Here is a 23,539-nt window from a genome sequence, read left to right as displayed (position 1 = left end):
ACAGACCTCCCCAGTCTGAGGCTGAGCTCCCTTTTCTAAGCAGGTTCCCTGGGTGAGTTACTCATGCCCTGGTCGCCTCAGATTGCTCACACATGTGATGAGGATGACAGTCACACCTATCACATGTGGCTTCTATGGGGTTCACAGGAGTAAATGAGTGTGAACACCTAGAGAAGGGCCTAGAACAGTGGTCGGCAAACTGCGGCTCGCGAGCCACATGCGGCTCTTTGGCCCCTTGAGTGTGGCTCTTCCACAAAATACCACGGCCTGGGCGAGTCTATTTTGAAGAAGTGGCGTTAGAAGAAGTTTAAGTTTAAAAAAGTTGGCTCTCAAAAGAAATTTCAATCGTTGTACTGTTGATATTTGGCTCTGTTGACTAATGAGTTTGCCGACCACTGGCCTAGAACATATGAGGGCCCAAAGAATATTCATCAGCTGTTACTATTCAGTGATAATAATTTACTTTGTCAAATAATTTGCCAGGTGTCAAAACACTTTCATGTGTTGTATTTTATGTGATTTTCCTTTTCCCTCTTTTAAACACACACACACACACACACACACACACACACACACACACTCATAATCTGTAATGGTTCAAATAATTACAATTTTCCTGCTTTGCTCTGTGAGGCCTAGTTTGCATGGCCTATCAAAGTAATGTGTGGGCCAGAGTCAGGATTGTGATTCCTAGGCCTACTCACTCACCGCTAAAAATTCTGTGTTAGAAATCACTTGACTGATTGACAATGTGGGTACTGTAGACAGCCAGTCTGCATAAGACTGGCCTAATTATTTAGTCCAGTAAGAAACTAGACTCAAGCCTTAAGGAAACTTGGGCTGGATGTCACTTAAACATGGGAATCCACCCCTTTCTGAGAGATGAAAATGTAATGAGGGAAACGCTCTGGTGGGTTTACACAGTGCCGGTGAGGATGTTTTATCGAAGAACTTGTCAAACCACTGAAGCCCACAGGTCTCCAGAATATGAGAAAGGACTGAATAATCATTGTGTTTCATTTTGCAATTTTCTTATGCAGTTTGATGTAAAACTATTTGCATTCTGTGTAATGTACATATGCTTCAAATGAAGACTGTCTTTAATTTGTTACATTTAGCTGAATGCTCATGAAGTAATTCTATAATTATATTATCAAAGCAGCATGCTACACAATTCAACTCCACTAAATGAATATTTATTTTATTTTTTTAATAATATATTTTTATTGATCTCAGAGAGGAAGGGAGAGGAAAGAGATAAAAACATCAATGATGAGAGAGAATCATTGATTGGCTGCTTCCTGCGCGGCCACCACTGGGGATAGAGCCTGCAATCCAGGCATGTGCCCCAACCAGAAATTGAACTGTGACCTTCTGGTTCATAGGTCAATGCTCAACCACTGAGCCATGCCAGCCGAGCTAAAGGAATATGCATTGAGCCATCACTATACACCAAGCATTTCCTAGGCATTGAGAATAAATGGAAAATAAAACAGGCATCTTTCCTGCCTTTGCAAAGCTTCCTTTTCAGGTGGGAAGACAGAAAACACAGTGGATAATTAAGTGGCATAACTTTAGAATATATTAAGTATCGTGAAAAAGTGGACTAAAGAGTGAAGGTTAGTGGCAGGGGAGAAGGGGAATGAATGGGTAAATTAGGGCACCCTCCGTGAGGAGTCAAGCTGGAGGCTGGGCGTTCAAGGAAGAGTAGATGTAGAATCAGTGTCCCCAGTTTCTTCTCTCCTTCCATCTCTTCTACCAAATGGATCACAATTTTCTCATATATTACATATATAATGAATATGTAAAATTATAAGTTATTTCTAATCCATAATAGATATCATTAGTAGCAACAATAAAAAATTTATACTGAAAATGGCTAAAACTGCAAGTTTTAAAATTTTTTGTTGATAAAAATAGGTAGAGGAAGCAAATAATCTAGCAACATTTATTGAATAATATGAACTAGAGGATTTAAGACTGGGTGGGAGAAAATGACTGCAAAATATGTATAATAGCAGGAATGCTAATATTAAAATTTTTATATGAACAAAAAATTGAATAAAAATAAAATATTAGTTGAAAGACTAAGTAGAGAAAAATTTAAACTGATAAAAATGATTTTAGTAAGATAATAAAAATAATCTGAGAAATTTGTATCAATTGATAAAAAATTAAATTAGCTAAATGCATATTTCTAGAAACTGACTTCTGAATAAAATTTCTCAACATCAATATAATTATCTTTAAAATATTTGTTTAAAAATGGTTTGAGAACCCAAATGGTGGAACCAAAATATCTCATTGCAATAAACACAATACCAGGGCAGAGTAGAATTGCAATACACATCTTTATCCTTTCCCAGTTTTCTTCATACTGAGAGTATGATGGCGATTAAAAATTAAACAAAAAGCCAACATATGAAAAGAAAAAAAAAAAACCCTCTTAGTCCCTAACCCTGAACATTAAAGTCTTAGAAGATAAACCCTCATAAAAATTTTAAAACGTAAAGAACCGAGAATGAAACAAATCTTGGAGTCAGGTTCTACAGAATAACTGAGTGGTTGTGGTCGGGCTAGTTAGGAAGGATAATTTCAAAAAAAGCCTCATCCTGGCATTAAAGGTGAAGAAGGTGGTCCTGCCACTGAGTTTAGCATTAACCAAAGAATATCTGTGGGAGGGAAAGTGCAGAGTACATCCTAGGAATATTTCCAGAGCTCAAGCCTAGGTTGTGTAAGGAACAGTAGTGGTAAGTACAGTAAAACACACTAAGGAAGTGTTAGATATAATACGGGAAGTGGAAGCAGACTTTAATCTATAGGCTACAGGGAATCAGTCATTGAAAGAAATGTAATTTAGGGAGACTGTTTGGGTAGAAAGAATTAAAAGAGGGAAGATATTAAAATGAGGAAGTCATTTAGACAACAATGACTGTAAGTAGGATACCATTAAGTCCTGAGCTAGAGGACTGGTGGAGGAAATGAGAGGAGGAAAAATTCAGGCATGGGTAGGATGTAGGAGAGTGGGAGGGTCTGAGACCACCCTGGTCTGAGACTGTTAAGGATGTTGATGTCACTTATGGAAACAGAGTAAGACAAGAAGCAGGTTTTAGAAGGTAACGTGACTTTATTTCTTTTTTGGCATATTCAACTTGAGGCATTCCTGAGAATGTAAGTCCCGCAGAGAAATGGATATTAAGCTTGTAGCTTAAGGACCCAATGGAATGGTTGCTAGCAGCCAAGGAAATAAAAGTAGATGAGGAAATAAAAGAGAGTAGAACCCAGATCGTTAAGGATTTGCCTAAAATCTTATTTAGAAGTAGATGTAGGCAGATATAATACATTTAGGAACTGGGAATATAAATTAGTGAGAGAGCCTAAAAGAGACTGAAAGACAAGAAGTCATGGTGGCCAAAGTGAAGTTCAAGGAAATGAGTAAGGATGGAGCTAGAGTGGATACAGGTGGGCTGGCTGAGTAGTTTTCCACGGTACCATTCTGTCAGCATCGTTGGAGCACTATGGACGCAGTACAACCCCGTTGGAAACTTGAGATAGGAAATGATGTGTTTGCTGGGGCTTTGGTTAGAGCATCTATATAGTGGGAAGGAATACTCTGATAATCTGAGTACAGAAGCAGATCAAGAATCTGGGATAATGCTCAAATAAAAGTAGATGCTTGCTCAACTTCGTAAGGAGTGGGTCTGGTTAATTCTCCTTGTTTAGCTAAGTTGTGTATTCAAGTTTGGGGACAAACTCAGAGTGGTCAGGATTCTAGAGAGGGTGAGTCTGGTTATCATTAACCACCCACCAACCCCACCCACACCCCACCACCATCACCACCAGTCCTCCATGAGGACTCAGTTTCTCCTTCACAGAAATGCTGACGAAATACTTAATGAATGTTTCTTTGAAGCGGAACAGGTTCTGAAGAAGAACTGTATTTTTATACACATCAGATGAAGGTTATAACCCTGATCATAACTAATGACTGTTAATAAATATAGTTTGGTAATTTGGAAATGAAATATTTGGAAATTTTTTTGTAAAGACAAGAATAGAGAATGTCATTTTCCCTTTAATAATAATAATAATTCAAATACTCATGGACCTAACTGTATTCTCTCTGAAAAGTAAAGATTTAATTGAATTAAAATTATTTTTATTAAAGTTAAATGCTTACTTTTTATCCTACATTAACTAACTCAAAGATTAGGTAATACAGTTAAAATTGCTTATAAGAAATAGAAGATATTGACATAACTATATATTTTTTATCTGCAATAGATGAAAATTTTGTCAGCTTCTGAATAGACTTTGATCCTAACGGACAAATACGACTTTGTTATATAAAAGTCTGAATGACCTGTAAGAAGTTACACTTCAGTCTAGATATGAAATGATCTAGTTATAAGAGATTTCTAAAGATATCTTATACTAGTAGGCCAAACCTTTAAGTAAAGTTATAAAAATATTTTTTAAAGTTTAAAAGTATAAAAAGAAACTATAATCTTTAAGAACTTAAAAGGTTATTTCCCCAGAGAAAACATATAAGGGAGAGGTTAGATATTCTTATTTTAACCCCAGAAAGATTAACCGGAACCAGAATCTCTGTCCAAGGCTATAAATCCATATCTCATTTCTAATGAGCTCTCTAAAGAACCACAAAGCTGAGATTTATTCCTATACACAAAATGATTTTAAAAAGAAATTAAAATTGATTTTCTGTATCTCCCCTTACTAACAAAATGTTATAATCCATATAGGTGTTACTAATATAAACATATTAAAATGATAGAGCTGTTTTGATGGTGTCTATTTTTTCGGTCTGATTGTATCAAATGCTGTGTTATCAAATCAGCGTAGAAGATTCCTTCACAGGTTGTTGAATGACAAGATATACATCAGATTCTACTTTCATTAGAAGAGAAATTTGTAAAGTGAACATAACATTCCCCACAGTTCACTTACCCCAGGGAAAAGTGGTTTCTTCTGTAAAGCTGTGTAATCAATTTTGTAACAAAAGTTTTCCTTTTCTTTTGTGGAATGAAAATAATTGTTTACAACTTCTGCAATTCCATATTTTCTTTAACAACAATTGCTTTACCATATTGAGATATTAGCTTATAAGCAGCATCACTAATAGTAGTTATTACTACTATTAATATGTGTGTTAATGTATGAGCCATTAACTGTGTATGCCCAGGTACTTTGCTAAGTGCTTTATACTTATTAGTTCACTGATCCTCATATCCATCCTATTTTACAGATGAGAAAACTGAGACTTGGAGAATTTCTACAACTTTCTCAAACTCATGTAGAAGCAATGGTAGCCTGGATTGGCTCTTGCTGATCTAATTACTCAATTCCTATATATTACTATGCTATAGCCTCTTTTGGCTTATTCGTCATTCCTACTAAGCTGTGAGGGATGCTAGGTAAAGCTTTACAATGTAACCATCTATCCTATGTTGACATTCTGTAGATATTTAAGAAATATTTTTCTATCTTACTACTACCTTGACATGAGAAACAAATTAAGAAGCTGTGTTTGTTGATACTGTTTGTATACCAAATCCTTAACTGCTTGAAATTATGAAGGAAGAGATAAATAATTTATGATGAGTAATTATCTATCAAAAAAGAAAATAGAGGAGCTTTTGAAACAATGTACTCCATCATTTCATAAATTAATAAAAAATTGAAAATTACTAAACATAGAACTGATTTTATAATTTAATGATGCTAGGAATATTAAGCTAGTACATTAACAAGCATACATTAAGCATCCACAAGGACATCATTGAGTATTAGGATTATGAAAATATAATCCTGTATTTAAGGTGTTTTGAAATCTTACTAAGAAAACACAAAATGAACAAAATTAAAAGTACATAAATATGAGTCGAAGATAAGGTATGGATAAGGGATGCTGACTATAAGGGTCTGTAACAACAAGCAGAAGAAATGGGGTGATGTTTCAGGCAACCTCATTCCTGTGCGCTAATATAATTTCCCTCATGGCAACTTAACAATTAATTCCTACTTGGTCTCCCTCAGCTCTGAGGACTCTCTTCTCTGTACTTTCACAAGATGGTGAAGAATGAGGATATGATTCCTTTAATTCATAGGTACTTTTTAATACTTAGTTTCATGTATAGTATCCTCTACTATGAATTTCTTTATGGTTGTGGACAAGCCTTGCTCATTGCAGTGACCCTGGAATTTGCCACAATACCTGGCATACAGTGGTTGCACAATACTAAATAAATAATGAGTGAATCAATGTGTCCATTAGGAATGAGAAAGAATATGGGTTGTGAAAATTCTACATCTTATAGGCTCACTATTGTTTTCCAGGCCTGTCCCCTCTACATCTCCTAATGATCACAGGTATGTAGGTCACATTTCAATACAGAAATATAAATGATCACAAAGGTACCAGAGGCATTTTCTTATACTAGCCTTGAATTTCTCCATGGAAAAGTGAACAAAGTAAAACATTGGGCTCTTTGCTCCTTCCCCATATTCTACACAGTGTGGATAGTTAGACTTGCTGGTTTGAGATTTGCTGCCTTCTTTTACTAAGCATTTATAGAGTATCTATTACATGCCCATCATTGAATTTGACTTCATGAATTGAAAAGCAAATCCTCTGATTTCAAGAAATTCTTACTCTTTTGAGAGATACAAAATTACAATAAAGTTTATCATAAACTAGTGCCCCCGTGCATGGAGTCATGCACATTGAAAGGAAATTAATTAGAAGGTGGCCAGCAGGGCGGGACTGGGCAAGATGGGCCAGACAGGCCCTGGAGCCAACCTCCCGCACTCCCTCCCTGGCCGGCTGCACCTGGGGTGGCGCTGTGGCTTGAAGGGCATCTGCGGAGTGAGCAGGGTCCCTCTGGCAGGTGGGGTTCCTCGGCCTGGCCTGCAGGGATGGGGCTGAAACTGGCTCTCCGACATCCCCCGAGGGGTCCCAGATTGTGAGAGGGTGGTTCTCAGGTGACACACCCCAGAATCGGGCTCCCTCCTCTCTGGTTCCGGGATGTGTCACCCGAGAACCACCGCTGACAAGTCACCACAGCTCGGCAGCTCCTGCGTTGAGCATCTGCTCCCTGGTGGTCACTGCGCATCATAGCTACCGGTCGGACAATCGCTCAGCCTTTTACATATATAGATATTAGAAATGTGCACAGACCACTATAAGAGAACATGGGATGTCACTGAATACAGCTGCAGGAGGCAGCAAAGTTACTCAGAAAGGGTCAGTATTGAATTGCATGTCTACTCTGATAGATGGAAAAGGTGGAAGGACAGACTGACCAGAGCAAACTGCATAAACAAGATATGCGGACAAAGGACAGCCTGATGTCTTAGGAGGCGGGTACAAAGTTTTGGTGTGCTTTGCCGTGAATTTTTTTGAGGGTGGGAGGTCCAGTTAAAGAGTGAGGAATGGGGGAGTGTGGAGGAACGTGAGGGCTGACATGTAGTCAGACCAGGTCAGGAGCCTCGCATGCCAGCTCTTAGCTCTGACACTCTGTAGTGCACCTGAAAGAACATGACCTTGCCCGACGTCTGGTCTAGAGAAGCTGCAGTGACAGAGGAGTAAAGACTTGATTCGAAGTAGTGACACTGGGAGCGATATTTCTCAAAAATGAAGAAGGCATGGAGAAAGTGAGAATGCAGAAGGACATTGGAGGAATATTAAGAAAGTTGGAAAAGCAGGTGAGTGTTGGGAGGAAAGTTAAAGGGATCATGAAAGAGACATAAAGCCAAAATTCATGTCAGGACTTACTTATTTTTCTTTCTTTTAGGGTCTGAGCATGGAAAACTCACCGAGATAGAGAATTTAGGGGAAATAGTTGTGGGGATACAAGAGGTGAAAATGAACTAAGTTTTAGAGAAGCTGAATTAAAGATGTGGTTCATCAAAGAGTTTATGACTTCTAGATAAAAAAAAAATGAATGCATGTTCTGGAATTCAAGAAAGAAGTGATGGCTACGGAAGTCATGAGCAGGGAGTGATAGGGTGAGATCGCACTGGGGCAGAGAATGGAATGAGGAGAGGGCCAAGAGCGGGACATTTGGGGACACTGATGCTTAAAGATCGATCAGAAGAGAAGCCTGAAAAATGAGATTGTGAAGAACTGAGCAGAGATGCAGGAAGAAAATCAGGGTACTGTGATGTTACAGATTCCAAAGGAGGAGACAGCATAAAGAATGTAGGAATGATCAAGCATGCCAAATAAGACAGAGAGTTTGAGGGGGAAACACTGAGTGACAGAGCTGGGAATATAGAGGCTGCAAGTCCATTCTGGGTGACTTAGGCTGTCTTGGATGGAGTCAAGTACTCTTAGAATTAAGGGAGGCAAGGAACTACTAAGCTATAGAAACATGATTTTCATTACTTTAAAAAAACACTTGTATCTTAGAGAATGGTACACTATTTCTCTATATATTTTGATGTGCTTTTATACAAATACTTCTCTGTTTAAAATTTTCATTAATATTAGAAATAAACACTGCGTAGAAACCTATTTAAAACTTGTTTTAAAGTAACTGGATTTTATTTTCTCATTAAATTAACCAGATCCCTTTATACGCCTTTGTCTTCAATATAGAAATTAACGTTAACCAACAGTCTTTGTCAGTGACATGTGCCCTGGTTCCATATTATTTCCCTGGGTTGAGCTTCTGTGATACATTATTTCATCTCAGCTCTCTGACTTCTCCCAGGAGAAAGTTCTTTGGAGGATCACTTCATGACCCACGGCTACAAACATTTTGACTGTAACACAAGTCAGTCCTGGAGGGCAGGAGGCATCAAACTCATTCATAAAATTGATAAAGTTTGCACACAAAAGAAACACAAATGTATCTTCATCTATATCTATCTATGTTCTTATATCTGTCCAATCACTGTGTTCTCTCTGACCATATGGCCTATATAGCGAGGATGAAATAAAGGTATCAATTTGTGCTTAATATCACTTAACTTTGGAAACAGTCGTCTTAGCAATTCCTTGCTTCTTTAAATCACCTCATTGATTTTATTACCACATAAACAATTTGAAATCAAATACTGAATATTGTTGATTATTATAAATGGTCCCACAGACAGTGATTATGCCATTAACCACAGGCACAGCTGAGAAATAGCTCTGTATAAGCAATAAAGTTGCATTTTGTCTCTGTGGTACAAAATACAATGAGTCAATTACTGTAAACTTAGCTTTCAAACTAGGAATTCTTGTGAACACAGCTCAGCACGGGAAAAGAAGCACCATTTATGAAATATATGGAGCTTATATTTTAAAGTTATTTAAATGGGATGAAAACACCATGACTAGAATATACTGAGGTTTTAACATGCTGTATAATTCATCAGCGATTATCCTAAAGAAATCCCTAGATGTAAAATAACATGTCTATGAAAAGGCAGTTGGAATTTAGCTGACATGATAATTTATGGAAAGGAGCTACTTTCAGTGCATTTGCCAAAGGCTCTAATTTCTCAAACCCCAATATCTGGATTGTACTCTCTGTCATGTTAACACCCAGGAGATTTCCTTTCCCATTCCCATGTCCCAAGAATGGAACAAAATCCAATGATCATAGCACATCTGAAGATAAGGCCAACACTAAACCCTTGGTACTGTAAATGAGCACAAGATGTTGGGTGTATTTTTGCCTTATGATAAAATGCATTCTATTATGTTATTTTGTGAGAGACATACCTCTCTTACTAGCATAACTCTGGGTGCCCCATTGGGGACCTGGAAGGACTTAAGAAAGCTTGTTCTGATTTGCAAACAATCACAGTAGGTGATTTTATTATTGGCATAATGCCTTGGTAGTCAACATGGGAAAGAGGCTTCTGTTACGCTCAGGAGGATATCATACCATCAAAGAAAAGGGAAAAATAACTTCATGCTTTGTAATATTTTATGTTCACTGCTCAGAATTAGTCCCTTTCTATTATGTAAAACTCATTCATAAAATTGATAAAGATTGCACACAAAAGGAACACAAATTCATTTCACTTGTGAATGTTAATGCAAAAATTCCAAATAGATGGTTAGCAAACAGATTCAATGGCACATAAAAATATGACATGGATATATAAAATATATTCCAGGAATCTAAGAATGTTTGAGATGTAGAAAATCTATTATAGAATTCATTATATTAATGGATCTAAGAACAATAAGTGAATTGATCTTCTCAATTATTACTAAAAAGGGATTTCATATAATTCAACCACCCTTCATGAAAAAAGAGAACTTAACAGCAACAGATAGATAATACCTGAAAGTAAATGACTCTATCTATAAGTCCCTCTATCTTTCTACTATTTATATTATTCTGAAGCCAAAATCATCTTTAATGGGAAAACCCAGAGACATTTTCAGTATCATCACTCCACTATTTAACTCATTTGGAGGTATCAGACAATGTACTCAAATAAAAAATTGGGAGATAAGAATTGAAATAAAGAAGTAAACCTAGCTCTATCTGCAAATAATATAAAGGTATACCTAGAAATAGCAAGAGAATCATTAAGAATAAATTACTGTAAACATTCAAATAATTCAGTAAGGTAGCAGGATCTTAAATCAATGCATACAAATCATTAGTCTTTTGATACATAAACTCTAAACAGAAGGTATAATAAAAACAAAAATTCCACCAATAAGAGAAAAAAGTTAAAATTCTAGAAATATAGTTAATAAGAAATATGTAAAATCTACATGAGGAAAACTTAAAAACAGTATTATACAGCACAAAAGCACACTTGAAGGAATGAAAACATTTCCTACGTTTTTTTTTCCTCTTTTTTTTAAAATTTTTTTTATTAAGGTATTATATGTGTACATATCTTACCATTGCCCCCCCCACCCCACTCCCATACATGCCTCACCCCCCAATGTTTTGCATCCGTTGGTTACTCTTATATACATGCATATAAGTCCTTCAGTTGATCTCTTATTTCCCCCACCTCTCCCTAACCTTACTGCTGTAATTTGACAGTCTGTTTGATGCTTTACTGCCTCTGTATCTATCTTTTTGTTCATCAGTTTATAATGTTTTTCATTATCCCCAAATGAGTGAGATCATGTGGTATTTTTCTTTCATTGACTGGCTTATTTCACTTAGCATAATGTTCTCTAATTCCATCCAGGTGCCTACAAATGGTAGTAATTCCTTCTTTTTTATGGCAGCATAGTATTCCATTGTGTAGATGTACCATAGTTTTCTGATCCAGTCATCTGCTGATGGGCACCTAGGCTGTTTCCAAATCTTAGCTATTGTAAATTGTGCTGCTATGAACATAGGGGTGCATATATCCTTTCTGATTGGTGTTTCTGGTTTCTTAGGATATATTCCTAGGAGTGGGATTACTGGGTCAAATGGGAGTTCCATTTTCAGTTTTTTGAGGAAACTCCATACTGTTCTCCACAGTGGCTGCACCAGTCTGCATTCCCACCAGCAGTGCACGAGGGTTCCTTTTTCTCCGCATCCTCGCCAACACTTGTCGTTTGTTGATTTGTTGATGATAGCCATTCTGACAGGTGTGAGATGGTATCGCATTGTTGTTTTGATTTGCATCTCTCGGATAATTAGTGACTTTGAGCATGTTTTCATGTGTCTCTTGGCCCTCCTTCTGTCTTCTTTCGAAAAGATTCTATTTAGGTCTGTTGCCCATTTTTTTATTGGATCATTTATCTTCCTTTTATTAAGTTGTATAAGCTGCCTGTAGATGTTGGAGATTAAACCTTTATTGGTGATAACATTTGCAAATATGTTCTCCCATACAGTGGGGTTTCTTGTTGTTTTGTTGATGGTTTCTTTTGCTGTGAAAAAGCTTTTTATTTTGATGTAGTCCCATTTGTTTATTTTCTCTTTGGCTTCCATTGTCCTAGGGGCAGTATCAGTGAAAAAGTTCTTTTGGCATATGTCTGAGAATTTGCTGCCTGTGGATTCCTCCAGTATTTTTATGGTTTCCCGTCTTATATTTAAGTCCTGTACCCATTTTGAGTTTATTTTTGTGTATGGTGTAAGTTGGTGATCTAGTTTCATTTTTTTGCATGTATCTGTCCAATTTTCCCAACACCATTTATTAAAGAGACTGTCTTGACTCCATTGTATGTTCATGCCTCCTTTGTCAAATATTAAATGCGCATATTGGTTTGGGTCGATATCTGGATTCTCTATTCTGTTCCATTGATCTATATGTCTGTTCTTGTGCCAGTACCAGGCTGTTTTGAGGACAGTGGCTTTGTAATACAGCTTGAAATCTGGTATTGAGATCCCTCCTACTTTATTCTTCTTTCTCAGGATTGCTGTGGCTATTCGGGGTCTTTTTTTATTCCAGATGAATTTTTGGAGAGTTCTTTCTAGGTCTGTGAAATACGCCGTTGGTATTTTAATGGGGAGTGCATTGAATCTATAGGTTGCTTTGGGTAGTATGGACATTTTAATGATGTTGATTCTACCAATCCATGAACATGGTATGTTCTTCCATCTGTTTACATCTTCCTCTATCTCTTTTTTCAGTGTCCTGTAGTTTTCCGCATATAGGTCTTTTACCTCCTTGGTTAAGTTTATTCCTAAGTATCTTAATTTTTTTGGTGCGATGGAAAATGGGATTGCTTTTTTAGTCTCTCTTTCTGTAAGTTCACTGTTGGTGTATAGAAATGCCATAGATTTCTTGGTGTTAATTTTGTATCCTGCTACATTGCCGAATTCCTTTATTAAGTCTGTTAGTTTTTTGATGGAGTCTTTCGGGTTTTTTATGTACAATATCATGTCATCTGCAAATAAGGACAGCTTTACTTTTTCCTACGTTTTTAACAGAATGCCTTTCTTAGGTAATATATCATTTCAGCATGGCCCAAAGGAAAACACCAATAATTTATTTCTGAAATTAGAAAACTTAATTTTAGAGTTCACATGAAAATAATAAGTAAGCAAAAATACCCAGAGAAACCCTGGAAAAGAAGAGCAGAGGGATCAGCCCTGCCAGATAGTAAATCATCGCATAAAGCTGTGATAAGCACAAGCATCTGGTGTTGGTGTGGGAATAAACAGACCAATGAAACAGGAGAGGAAGTTCTGAGCTGACCCCAGTACATATGGCAGATTATTTCCTTATACAGGTGGCATCTCAAAGCACTTGGGAAAAAGTTGTGTTTTTAAGAAAATTGTATTTTAAAACTCAATAAATACTTGGAAAACTTAAAATTGGTTATGTCACAGAGTAAATAGAATATGATCCAATGAATCAAAGACATATATGACAAAAACCAAATCATACAAGTTCTAGAAAAAAATAGAAGTGAATTGCTTAACAATGTGAGAGTGGGGGAGTATTTCTAATAATAAATAAAATGGAGGAGTAAGAAAAATCAATAAATTTAACACATTGAATAAACATTTTTTTGCGTGGAAACAACATAAAGTTAAAAGACAAATGATAAAAAAGGACAAAATATTTGAAATTTCTAAGACAAAGGGCCCTAACACAAATGACCTTTAAGATAGGTAAATGAGCCTTAGAGGACAGATATGGTAGTTTTAAGATAAGAACCCCCTCTTTAGAATAGTTTTTACATTTTTAAATGATTGAACAAAATCCAAAGAGTAATGTTTCGACAGATGAAATTCAAATTTATATGTTCAAATTTCATTCCATAAATGAAGTGGATTTTTTTTCTTTGGTTATAGTACACTCATTTATTTACATATTCTTTATGGCTGCTTTCACAGTACAGGCAGTCCTCGGGTTACGTCGGACTGATGTACGTCATTTCATGGTTACGTCACCATCTCCCATTCACAGTATTTTAAAAAGAAAAAAAGGTCATTTCGACGTATGTACATGTGTGCTTTATGTCTTTTATTATTTATTTACCACAGTAAAGGTCAGGAATTGTTATCTCTCTTTGAAATTTTTGTTACTGTTTCCCTTCATTGCTGCTGTGTCTGTGCTCCATGTGAGTGACGTAGGTGCTTATGTAGGTGAGTTCCGACTTACGGTGAAAATCACGTTACATCGCCGTAGAAACAGATCTCCGAGGTAACCAAGGACCTACTGTACCACATCACTGAGTGGCTGTGATAGAGACAGCACATCTGCCAAGCCTAAAATATTTATTCGATGGCCCTTAAAGGGAAAGGCGGCCGTGCTTGTTTCACAAAGAATTCAAACTTGAACACTGAGAGGAAAATGGACCAAAGTTAGTCATCATGCAGCTGTCCACTTATCCAAAGACATCCTGTATTAAATATGTGTATGTCATACGTATATAAGTATATGATGTTACTGGAGGCCTGGAGCACGAATTTGTACATCAGGGCTGATCGGGGACAGGCCAGCAGGGGTGGGGGCCGATTGGAGGGGGGGCCAGCGGGGGGGAGGGGCTGCAGGAGGTTGGCCAGCCATCCCTATCCCTAATCAACCCCCCACCCCGATCAAGGGCAGGGCCAGCTGTGGGGAGGGCAATCAGGGCCCCAATCGGGTTGGTTGGCCACCACAGTGTGCACTGTAGTCACTGGTCATTCCGGTCATTCCGGTCATTTTGGCTGTTGCGTCATTCTGGTCACTTGGCTTTTATATATAGAGATATGATAGACATAACATAGCGCATACTCCTTAGCAGATTTCTACTTTGTGCTATTTTCTGTTTAGGTTGTGGGAGTCACACATTCAGGTTCTCACTTTTCCAGCCTGCCTTGCAGCTAGAGCTGGCAATGTGACCTAATTGACCAACAAATGTAAGTGAAACTCTGCTAGAGAGTGTAAGTTCTGAGAAAGCTTTTGCTTTTCTTTCAAAGTTCCCAAATTACCTATGTTTTCTAAATGTGCTCACTTCAAAAGCCTATCCCCTTTCTCCCAGCTTTAAATGAGGAAGTGATGGCTGGGCTGTGTCAGCCACACCATGATCATGAAGTAACTCCAAGGAACAACAGAGATATTGGCCCTGACAGTCTTGAACTGCTGAGCAAGTAGGACCTTCAATAGCAACAACAAAAAAGAGTGCAACATTGGCTCCAATCAGTACAGATCTGTATCATCTGAGACTGAAAAATTAATGTTCATCCACTCCCTTATTAAAACACCTAAAAATTCAAAGGCATAAATCTCCTAGCATCACAAGTAAATTTATTCACTTAGAGAAAATCAAGACAAACACTGGTCTTAGAGTTTTTGTCTATAAAGTTTTCTCCTACCCTCTTTCCCTGTAGGCCTGCTGGGTTTTTAGGTGCCTCTGTCTGAGCCCTATTTTTAAAATCTATTTCCATTTCTCATTGTTCCATTGCTCAAATCACTGTTATAGGCAGTGCCAATGCTAATTTTTTCTCCTCCACTTAATTAATAAACAGAAATCTCTACTAACCCTAACCAACTGCGCAGTCCCAGTGATGCAGGCACCATCATTTTATGCTGCCTCCAAATCTGTGCCAATTTATCCTGGGAATCTGTGTAAGAGATGGTTTAAAAGTCTTTTTCCTCCCGAGAAAAGAGGTCCAAAATAAAATGATTGCTCTTTGGGTATGCAAAAGAACTATTCGGGTAAAAGGCTTACTTTTGGAAATAATAGATCAAACCAGAGACAAATGGACTGTTTTAGTACCTGAGTATTTCCTGTTTCACATTTTAACCTAATTATAATTTTTCAGAGGACTTTGGGTATGTAGAGATGCCTATGATCTCAATTTAATATTTTCTCTACTTCCCCAAAGGCAGTCAAGAATGTAATGAGACAGAATCAAATCTATAATAATAAAAGTATAATATGCTAATTAGACTGGACAGACAAACGACCTTCCGGACATCCTTCCTGATGAAGCTGCAGTGGTGGGAGCCAAGGCAGAGGCAGTTAGGGGCCATCAGGCAGGCAGGCAGAGTGGTTAGGGGCAATTAGGCAGGCAGGCAAGCAGTTAGGGGCATCAGTCAGGCAGGCAAGTGGTTAGGGGCAATCAGGCAGGCAGGCAGGCAAGTGGTTAGAGGCAATCAGGCAGGCAGGCAGGCAGGCGAGCGGTTAGGAGCCAGCAGTCCCAGATTGCGAGAGGGATGTCCAACTGCCAGTTGAGGTCTGATCCCGCAGGGATCCCTTCAGGATCGGGCCTAAGTCAGCAGTCGGACATCCCCCAAGGGGTCCCAGATTACGAGAGAGTGCAGGCCGGGCTGAGGGGCCCTCCCCCCACTGCCCCCGCTTGCACTGGGCCTCTAGTTAATATATAAAAGCCACCAAATTCACAAATGGGTAATTTGTATCCAGAAACTTCTATGAGGCAATGACAAGAGGCCTATGAAATCTTCCTGGTTCCCCAAGCATCAATCACAATAACCCAAAGACAGATGGATCACTGATTGGTCTTCCTGATTATAGCATCCTAATTATGGTGCCATATTCCGACCTTGCACACTGAAGTTTCCACAGAGCCACAGTTTGCAGCCCCATCAGCCAAATAAGCTGAGATACCAAAAAAGGTACCTGCCCTTTCAGCTAGCGTAGACTAACGCTGAGTTAATTTACAAAGTGGGGGGGGCTTTTCTCTCTCCCAATTCTCCTTCCCTTTTAAACAACTCAGGCAAGAACCAAGTGAATTAAAAGAGTAGATAGTTCCCATTCTTCTCATTTTCCTAGAGGTTTGAGAAATCCAGATAGGTAGTCACTGCATGTGAGAATAATGACAGAAATTGTTTCTTCACCTCTTGCTTCTTCTCTGGTGTGCCAAGAGGCAGCCATTCCCTCCTTCCCCTCCTTTCAAATTGTGGGTGACATCTAGACCCTCCACAATTCTGGCTGTTTTAAGATTTATGGCCCAAGATAAAAATCCGCAGGCCCTCCACCTGCCCTCTGTCCTTTAAAAGGCTCACCATGTAGTCAGTTGCACACATGGCCCTTGCTTGTGCTCACCACCCATACTCTCTGAGCTGACGTTAATGGTGTGCTGTGGCAAATGGAGCACTGGGAAAAGTGCTGGGTGGTGAGAGGTAGGTAGCCCAGTCACTCCTCTCGTCACAGCTCGTACCCAGGCACATCCCAGAAGCAGAGGGCCCTAGCAGACTAGAGTCACACGTGTGAGCCCAGAAGAACCCAACAGAAAGACCAGTCAACTGAGCTCACTCAGCCTACATTGCCAACTCACAGAATCACCAAGAAAACACATGGCTATTGTTTTCAGCGTCTAAGCTTGGGTGCGGTTTTAAACAACAATACCTAGCTGAGGAGAGTGCTGTCATTCGAGACTGGCAAATGGGGCCCAAGAGTCAGGTGACTCAGGGGACCTTGCACTTTATAATTCCTTCCTCAAGCTATCTTAAGCCCTCCTCAGCGGCTGAGACCAGGTGGGGCACTACAAGTCTGTTTTTTTTATTTTTATTTTGGGGTGCTCTCCAACTCTCTAATAACACCTCCCCCTGACTAAGAAAACAAAACAAAACTATTGTGTGACAAAAAAAATAGACAAGTTAGGAATGACAAACAAATGTATATGTATATGTGTATGTATCTGTATATAAAATATTGTAGGAAACAAGCAAATTCTGAAAGAACTAGAAAGATATATATGTTTTCAGAGCATAAGATTAACCTTATAGTATGCTATTTCTCCCAAAATTAATCTATGAGTTTAATGCAAATTCAATTAGAGTTTCCTCAAAGTGATTCTAAGAATTGGACAAAACTATTTTAAATTTTATACAAAAGGACAAATGCTCAACCATGTAAAGAAACAGCAGTAAAAAGGACTTTCATTACTTGATATTTGAAAGAACTATGAATCTGCTTTAGTGAAATCGATATATTATTAACCTAGGAACAGACACTAGATCAACAGACTAGAATAGACAATTCAACCTATCTCCCACACGTGAACGTAACATATGAAAATAGCGTTACATTGATTCAGAGAGAATCAAACAGGCTCTGTAATGATGATACTGACATAATTCTGGTTCCATATGGAAGAAAACAAACCTAGTTCTCTGTCACACTTAAAGATTTAAATGCAAAGCTCGTATAGAGACAGATACAATATTCCTGTTAACAAATGGAGTGTTCCTACATATAAATAAAATTAAAGTTTGGAGAAGAAAATAACAAAACAAAAAACAAACTTGGAAACCTATTTTCAAAAATAAAAAAATTTAAATACTCTATAGCACATCTGACAAGCCAAGCAGCGTTCTAAGCTTTTTATATGTGTTAAGACCTTTATTGCTCACAGCAACCCCTTCAGGAAGTTATGAACACACAATATCTCTTTCCAGTCACAAAACTTCAGTGGCTGGGGTTGCTCCTCATTGTGCCACAAGGAAACACAAAGTTACTCTGAAATCCGAAGTCCTTCAGAATGATCCAGGTTCCCGCCGTGGTCCCTCCATGAACTCACTTTGGCCTTTCCTTTATGCCCGTACTTCAGGAACAAATCCTGCTGGTGTACTTCCTTCCCTCCACCCATTTCAGACTTGAAACCTGGTGATTTTCTCACACTCCATTTCCTCCATATAATCTTTCCTGATCTCATAAATAATCTCACCTATAATCAACCCCTGACACCATTGTTTTCTTAAAGCTAGGGCATTTAATTTTTTTTAAATTTCTAAAAATATTTTTATTGATTTTTTACAGAGAGAAAGGGAGAGGGAGAGAGTGTCAGAAACATCTATGAGAGAGAAGCATCGATCTGCTGCCTCCTGCACACCCCCCACTGGGTATGTGCCTGCAACCAAAGTACATGCCCTTGACCGGAATCAAACCTGGGACCCTTGAGTCTGCAGGCCAACGCTTTATCCACTGAGCCAAACCGGCTAGGGCCATTTAATTTTTTTTAATTTATTGATTTTAGAGAGGGAGAAGAAGGGGTAGAGACAGAGGCAGAGAGAGAGATTTCCACTTATTTATGTATTCACTGGATGACTCTTTTATGTGCCCTGACGGGGGATAGAACCTGAAACCTTGGCGTATTGAGAGAACTCTCTAACTGACCCACTTGGCCAGGACTCTTGCAACTTACTTGATATTTTTCAGTGTAGTGAATTCCCCACTGAAGTATAAACTCTGATAATGGAGAATATGTTTTACTTATTTCTAAAGTGTTTAGGACAGAATAACTGCTTGAGCTATATATATTGAACCCAGTACATAAATGGAGGAAAAGGGAGCTTTCTGCTAGGTTTACCAGTATTTTCTACTCAGAAATGTTTAGTGGCTTTTCAGAGCCTATATTCTAAACTTTCTAGCAAGACATGAAGTCTGGCACAACTTACTATTTCAGCCTTTTCTAGCTGTACTCTTATTTGAATTCTTTCCAGTGTAATTATTTACATGCCCTTAAACACATGTGCATTCCTCAATCTCTGTTTGTGGTTCTGTCTCTTCTGATCCACAAATTCTTTGAAGGCAGAGTGGGTCTTATATAGTTCAGTATTTTAATGGCTAAACAGATCAGAGAAATAGTAGGTACTCAACAAATTTAATAGATGAATAAACTCTGCCCACCAACCTGTAATATCTTCCTACCTGCTCTTCGGTTACCACAATGCAGTGAGTGCCTTGAAGCTCAGTTCGAATACTACATTGACCTGTAAGGCTTCCTCTGTCCACTCCACCCGGAAGTAACCTCACATTTCCTTCAACTATAAATGCATTCATTATATGGGACACTTTCAAACAGAGATTTTTACCCAATCTCTGTAGGTATCTTCACTTCCCATGATTTAGATGTCTCTTCCAGATAGTAGAAAAGCACCTTGAAAATCAAGCCACAGTCTATTTTTTCTTCATTTTTGTAGTCTGGCCAATGATGATGGCTTGCCTAAATTCAACTTTCCTTCCATTCCTATGACTGAACTGCAGCGTCACCATTTCCAGAACCACAGAGCACAATTTTTTCCCCTTATGATTCATTGTAACATCTTAGTTTTTCATGCTTTTTATCATTCACATACACAAATCATCTTTCCTATAAACCCCAAAGGTCCAAGAAGCCAGGAGAGCCCAGGACCAGTCTGTCTTTATAACCCTTCCACACAGTGTATTGGGTTATGGAAGCATTACATAAACTTTTATTCAGTAAATAATTATCATTTAATGGACATTTGCTGATAAAAGATAACTTATTTTTCTACTTTTTACAACTGTACTTTTAAATTTGTATTCTTTCCAGTTTAATTACTTATATTCCCTCAGATACATGTGTATTTCTCAATTTCTCTCTATGTATGGTTTAAACACTTGCCTGATATAATTTTATTATTTTATAATTATATACAACAAAATATTTAAAAAGCTCATTTGTCTATCTTGGGGTTCTATTTTAATTTCTATATTAAAAAGTTCCAACACGGCCCTAACTGGTTTGGCTCAGTGGATAGAGCATCGGCCTGCAGACTGAAGGGTCCCAGGTTCGATTCCAGTCAAGGGCATGTACCTTGGTTGCAGGCACATCCCCACTAGGGGGTGTGCAGGAGGCAGCTGATCGATGTTTCTCTCTCATCGATGTTTCTAACTCTCTATCCCTCTCCCTTCCTCTCTGTAAAAAATCAATAAAATATATTTTAAAAAAAAAAAGTTCCAACACGTTCAAACCTTTTAGTCTTACAGCTTTTTAGTCTCTTAATCTTGAAACACATGATTTGGAGCATATTAAAATTTATTAAAGAGAAATTAAAATAGAATCTCAAGATAACAAATGAGCTTTCTAACACTCTGCCTTGCAGAATTACAAAGTAATAATAAAACCATGTAAGGCAGGCGTTAAAAACGGTACCATGCTAAGAGCGCTAACAGGAGGCCACCGCTCTACTGTCCGTACTTGCTTGTGCAGGTTTTGTCCGAGGGTTAAACTCCTGAGCTGGTTTCTCCAGGCGGGAATGGGACGGGAGCTGAGCACCCCCTTTGCCCTGAGGCTGCGGAAGGCTCTGGGGCTGCGCTTTGTACACGGAAAGTGACTTGAAAACGCCACCACGGTGTAATAGACAAGGCTAGCTGTTTCCTACAACCCGATATTCTGCAAGATGTTAATGTGTATTTTTAAAAATAAAATAAAAACAACGTGGCCTTCTATGCTTGAGGAACCTACACAATCCATTTCGTTTCTGGAGGAGCGCAATTCAGTGCTCTCTATCAGACAACACGAACCTGTTCATTTTTTTAAAAAAGACCCGCTTACCTTGTTGCAGCATTGTGTTTACCAAATGCCTTTGACCAACAAAGGTCTTTCAGTTTTTTTAATGACATTTATTAATGCCTAAAGGAATTCATGTTTTTCTGCATCCAATTTAAATAAGTTTGGACTAGACACTAAAAACTTAACCTTTCATTTAAATTAAATAAATAAATAAATAAATAAATAAATAAATAGCATCCAGTAAGCACGTCCTGCCTAATGGGATATTTTAAAATTCAAATGAGCAGCATTCTGCATAAATCACCATTCGGGACTTCCTCTCCTAAGTTGGGGAAACATTGCCTTTTGTTCCCGGTGGTGCTGTTTACTTCGCTGGAACAGTCATTTCTTCAATGACCCCCTCCTGGCCAGAGGAGTGAGTGCTTTGCTCAAGGTACTTACTCCACTTCCAGGAGGTAATTTAACACACTGGAGTAATCCAGATGGTTATTTCTGGCTTTTCTGAAATCTATAAAACTTTGAATGATTCACAGAGGACAAATGATCAAGCTGTACAGACGTCTGAACAATCCACCAGTTAGTGCAGACGTTTTTCCTTTGGGTTTTGAGGGTAAATAGTAATATGACCGTAAAACGCAGCATACGAGAATCTTATCTTACAGGATTAAATAAGATTTTGGAATTATTGGAGAAAAGAGCCCCTTGTTTTGATTCAGTATGTTTGAGCCTGGAGGAAAAACCAGAATTCCCCGTGCCATCTTAATGCTATTTGCGCTTCAGGATTAGATTGGCTTCTCCCAACCCACCCGTTAGAAACCTGTTTGTTTGTGTGAAGTCAGTTAGATGGAAAGTTTAATTCCTCATCTGTACCCAAGGCTATAGGAAAGAGGTAAACATGGAATAAAATTCTACTTATGTGGGAAAATAATAGAATAAAGCTTTTGGTTTTATCTCATACCTCTCGGCTATGCCAAAATATAAACTTTGAGGATTTGCTCCTTCCTGTGCTTTTAAAAGGGATCATTCCTGCTTCCTTCACATCCAGGAACAGGCTTTTAGAAGTGAGGCTCTGCCCCATCTCTGTGGAGGAGGCAAGCTGTGGAGTCCCAGCAATAAAAGTTGTTCATTACTGCAGGGGGTTCGAACCCACAGCTGAGCCCTTTTTACTTGGATCAGAAGAAAGAGGGGAAGCCTCCAGGGTTTGAAAAAGCCTCACTGGTGATTCTAACTCGCCTGCCGGAAGTTGGGGGCCGTCTTCATGCCATTTTGCCACTGCGGTGTGGAAAGGCGCGGCCTTGAAGAGAAGTGTCTCTCCGTGGGCACGGGGCTCACTAAATGGTCACTCAGAGCGTACGTGATGATTTGTTTAAGAAGCTACCACAAAGCTACTTCTGTGCCCTCTTCTCTCTCAAAGAAAGAACTACCCTTTGAGACAACCTGGAGGGAGCTGGGGAGTACTATGCTAAGCAAAGTAAGCCAGTCGGAGACAAGGATCACATGATCTCACTCATCTGTGGAATCTCATGAACAAAATAAACTGATGAACAACATAGATCCAGAGACAGAAGCATGGAATGGACTGTGGGGTCTCCAAGGGAAGGCAGGGGAGGGTAGATGGGTGGGAAGAGAAAAACTGAAGGACTTGTATGCATATATGCATAACCCATGGACACAGGCAATAGGGTGGTGAAGGCCTGGGTCGGGCGGGGGACAGGGGTGGGCTAGAAGGGGCTAATGGGGGAAGAAGAAGGACATATGTAATACTTTCAACACTAAAGATTTAAAGAAACGAAAAACAAATAACAACAAACACCTTCAATGTCTCTCCCTAGGTCTTAGGTCAAGCTGGATCTCTTTAAATGATCGCAAAGGGTCTACCTGAATTTGGACTTTGATACTCCGGCCCTGTGGTAGAGGGAGAGCTAGGCGAGTGTGGCACCTAAGCAGAGTTATCTGACAGGGACTGTGGGAGTTCATACAGGGTCACCTGGACAACAAGCGGGCGAGGGCCTGGCTGTCCTTTTTCCGAGAGCTAAATGCAAGCCACCTGGTTTCCTGCAAGAATGGGAGCCCCCTCGGTCTGCACCCTTGCCCCCAGCAGGGTGGTCTGAGGAGCCACAGAATCCATGCTCCCAGGAGCGGGGCTCCTGGGGATTCCAGGCACCTCTTGTAAATAGCTTGCCTAAGGCCAAGCAGCTTGCTGATTTCCTCACTGATGACTCCTTTCTTAAGAAAGGAGGCCCATGTAAGTGAGGGAGAACTTTCTTAAGAAAAAAGGAGTAGAAAGCAGCTGACCAAAATCTTCAAAAGAGGCAACTGAGTGGGTAGGAAGTGTGGTAGGTATAAAGATTGTCTCTCCAAACACTCATTTCCAGTGCCTTCTGACATGCTTTCTT

The sequence above is a fragment of the Plecotus auritus genome, assembly GCF_963455305.1.
Source record: "Plecotus auritus genome assembly, chromosome: 3".
NCBI lineage: Eukaryota > Metazoa > Chordata > Mammalia > Chiroptera > Vespertilionidae > Plecotus > Plecotus auritus.
Note: the sequence above shows the minus strand (reverse complement) of the source record.